The following is a 4,089-nucleotide window of genomic DNA, read 5'->3' on the forward strand; positions in this document are numbered from 1 at the left end:
AAAATCATTATTTAAATAATAAAAATCAAATGGGTGAATTATTAAAGGTGGAGTGTTGACTTTGCCTTATCCAATGTCACAAGCAACTACCCCACACCCACTCTATGACCAGCCATACCTCCCCACCTTACCTAGGTCACTTCAATGTCCCTTACACTCAATTTACACTCATTCCCACGTTTTTAGAGCTGGAACAAACATCCTCTCTCCTCATTTCTCTCATTTGCCCACATTTCACTAAGTATCAAACACCACTTTTCTCTCAAACTTTTCCCACTCCAATTTCGAGATTCAAGGCTGATTTTCAAGTGTTCTTCCACTCTTAGTAAGTATAATTCATCCTCCTTATGATTATTTCACTTCATTCTACTCAAATCATGAATATCTGTCACACCCCCAAACCAAGGATGGCGGAAACGTCTGGGGGTGGAGGACTTCATGTATAGTATCATAACCACAATTTCAATAGTAATTTAAGCAAACACAACCAACATATATATAATTGAAAAAGTTACATCACTTGTATGAATTACATGTTCCAAAATCAATTACAATATGTTGTCAAAATATGAAAAGTTTGACGCCTTAACGTCCCATCCTCAAAAGCACTTGATTACCTGTTTAGTGTTTTCCTGAGAATACAAGTTGTTTGAAAAGTGTCAACACAAAGGTTGGTGAGTTCATAAGCTTTTATTAATAATCTTAGTAGAAGTCTTTCACATGTAAATGTCGCGTTTGTTTAAGAAAAATCCGATATTTTCCTTGAAATCCGTAAAATGTTGCCTTATAACCAAAGGCCAAAATGTATAAGAAATCATCATTACTTAGTAGAAATGTCGTGAGTTTAAAATGATATGGAAAGTAAATTTTTAATCAACCTAAAACCTACTTCGGTTTTATGAAATCCTGTAAACTTTATGAATTGTTAACTCCCTAGGTGAGTCGCTATAATCATACTGTGACTATGTGAACCTGCCACAACGTTTCTCAGGCGTCGCGAAAATGAAATGACATTTGTCACCCGTAGACCTGCAGGTCCCACTGTAGCTAGCAGCAAGGTGTGGGGTGTCAAACCCAATATAGATCTATATACAAGTATCACGTTCTCCCTCAAGGAGATTCTGATTATAACTACCAGGAATTATATCCCGCACTCGGACGTACGGGGAGAGAGAGAGAGTCACTACAAGAAAAAAGGCCTTTTACGACGCTCATTGCGCATCGTAAAAGGCTCAGACGACGCGCAAATGCGTGTCAAGGAAGGCCCTGTCATAAAGAGAGACGACACGCATTTACGACGCTCATTTACGACGCGCAATTACGACGCGCGTTTACGACACGCAATGCGTATCAAGGAAGGCCCTGTCATAAAGGAAGATGACACGCATTCGCGTGTCGTAACCTTACGACGCGCGTGTTAATGACACGCAATGCGTATCAAGAAAGCCCCTGTCAAGAAAGGCCATGTCATAAATGAAGATGACACACATTTTTGCGTATCGTAAATTTAAATGTTTAAAAAAAATAAATTTATATATTTATTAATTTTTAAATTAAATTTTCATTTAATTTCTCATAATAGAAATAAAATACCATATACAAAAAATACAATCCATTGCATAATATAAAATAAAATTTCATACTCAAAAAATAAAATAAATTACACAAATTGTAATGTCATACAAAGAATCATTCAAATGTTAAACAAAAATAATACATTGCTAACATGGGTTATACATTCCTATAAAACTAACAAATAATCATACAACTCTATTTCTTACTGGAAAGGAATGTCAAACATGATTACAAGTCTCCCTTAATCTTGATTACTCACCTGCTTAAGTAGAATGTTGTTGTTGAGAAGGTTACCTAGCAACAGAGAAAAACACAACACCTCTCCCACAATCACAACATCATTTACAGAGAAAGGGTTGTCAATTACTTTCATTAAGACTTTCATTCAATCACAAAAATATTAAATAAAAGGGTGAAACAGTAACTTACTTTTGATAAGTTGATCTCCCTTAGAGCAAACACAGCTAAAGCATTGAACAAGACCCTATTTCCCTCTTCTTTTAAAGTTTCCAGAATGTTTAGAATGCTCTCCTTACCTTGTTATTTCAAGTGTCAGGGGGAAAAAAAGTCCTCACTTTTGGTTCCTTATCAGATGCAGCATCAAGAACAGAGAACATATCTCACCAAACATAATCAATAATCAGATTGAATTATATATTATGAGTAAGTAATAAAGTACATGTAACACAATAAAGTATTATTATGGAACTTATGAGTTCAAATATTATTTTTTACACTCAGATGCCAAAATATTTTATGTTATTCTTCTACAAGTTGAGAACCAACTCAAACATGAAAGATAATAGTCCATCTGGCAACTTTTGATGACATGGCAAATGAAATTTCTCAGAGATAGAATAATACCTGTACTATTAAAATGATGGCAACCACAACAGGTGGTCCAATAACTACAGCCAAAAACATGCCTTTAATCATGTCTGGAAAGAAAAGAAAGATTGTTTGCTGCAATCATAAATCCCATGTGTTACAAACTTATATCCAAAAGAACATAACATAATTGAATTCCATTTTTTGTAGAAACAAAACATACAATGGAATAGAATAGCGAACTCTGATTCCATTGTAATTCATACCAGGAAAATCGGCATAGAAAGCGGTCATTTAATGCATAAAAGTTCTGAAAAAGTTGACCTGAAAAATTTACAAAATAAATTATTAATTATTATATTATCTTACCAAACAGAAATGATATCTTAGTTACAGATACAAAGTTGGTATGCATATATTAAAACAAAAGTACAGCAAGATACTCGGAAAGAAAGGATATTCATCAACTGTTACTTATGCTACAATTACTACATAATCATCAAAAACTTGAATCTTGAAAGCTTCTACCTGATAGATGATTAAGTACCATTAACGGGCTAAATATTGTTGATTAGGGGAATGAAATTCATATTGCTTAAGAAGCTGTCTCTTCCCTTTGGTAGAATTTGATGATTCTAAAATGAAAACCCTAAAAGAAAAATACAAATAATTCTAAAGAAGAAACTATTCTTTAGAAAATTAGAAAACTTAATATACTAAAAACTAATTTCTTTCATTCCCATTCCATTTGTTTTCTGATTCCATCATACTAAATAGTACATAACAAAGATACAAATATTAATCAAGAAAAACAAATATAAAAATTTAATCATACATGATATTCTCTACTTTAGAAGTATCAAACATTGCATGGCCAACCACTTTCACCTCCACCTTCACATTACCATTCCATTCCCATCTGAAACTTATTCAAAACACATAAGAATCAACGTTTTCCTTCACATCTAAATCAACTTGATCCTTTACATCAGAAGGTGTCACCCAGAACAATAAAAGCAGGATTACAGTCAATGTTCTGGTTTTTAAAACCAAGGTAATCGGACCCAGAACATTAAAATATGCAATTAACTTAAAGTAGAGGTGTTTAAAATAAAAAATCAGATCAACATATGTGGGTGAAAGTCTAGAATTATCATATATGTCAAAACAAAAATACTAAATGAAGCATAAATCAGATGATGAGGGAATACCCCTCACATAGACATAGTAGAGAGACCCTTAATTAGGAAAAATGAAGACTTAAGCTTATGAACTCGAAATCCAAACATAGTTGCTTCCAATAAGGAGTACTCCTCGCACACTAATGGGGTTCCTAAATCATACAATTAATCTCATAAATTAAGCTAGATGCAGATGGGGTCATTAAATTGAACAAACCTTATCAAAAGTATTCTAAAATCAAAGAGTAATGAAAATGGGCGAGACCTGTTGAGGCGTCAACCTTCTGTGGTCCCTCTAATCTTCTTAATTTACCATGAAGCCCATCCTAGGTTGACTTTTCTGAAATAGGTAAAAGTAATTTATTAAGAAAACAAAATGAAGCGATGATAAAATACAGATAAAACCATGATAACATAATAGAATAAGTCATCTAGGCATTTAATCAAACACCTGGTGGGCGGCGGCCAAAACAACAAACATGTAAGTATTATCTCCAAATCCTCA

General features: G+C 33.5%; 1 long non-coding RNA gene across 2 annotated transcripts; it reads right to left on the bottom strand.

The window, feature by feature from the left end:
* Nucleotides 1–2,666: 2,666 nt before the first annotated feature.
* On the bottom strand, nt 2,667–3,878 carry LOC145037612 (uncharacterized). Of its 2 annotated transcripts, none has more exons than XR_013678923.1 (3): nt 3,850–3,878; nt 2,932–3,052; nt 2,667–2,727 (listed from the first exon to the last, which is right to left on the bottom strand). It is a non-coding gene; the product is annotated as an uncharacterized LOC145037612 (long non-coding RNA). The 2 variants fall into 2 exon arrangements; XR_013678922.1 differs by lacking the exon at nt 3,850–3,878 and adding an exon at nt 3,239–3,287.
* Nucleotides 3,879–4,089: the final 211 nt, after the last annotated feature.

Source organism: Lactuca saligna, chromosome 3, assembly GCF_052625555.1.
Source record: "Lactuca saligna cultivar CGN05327 chromosome 3, ASM5262555v1, whole genome shotgun sequence".
In the NCBI taxonomy this organism is placed as follows: domain Eukaryota; kingdom Viridiplantae; phylum Streptophyta; class Magnoliopsida; order Asterales; family Asteraceae; genus Lactuca; species Lactuca saligna.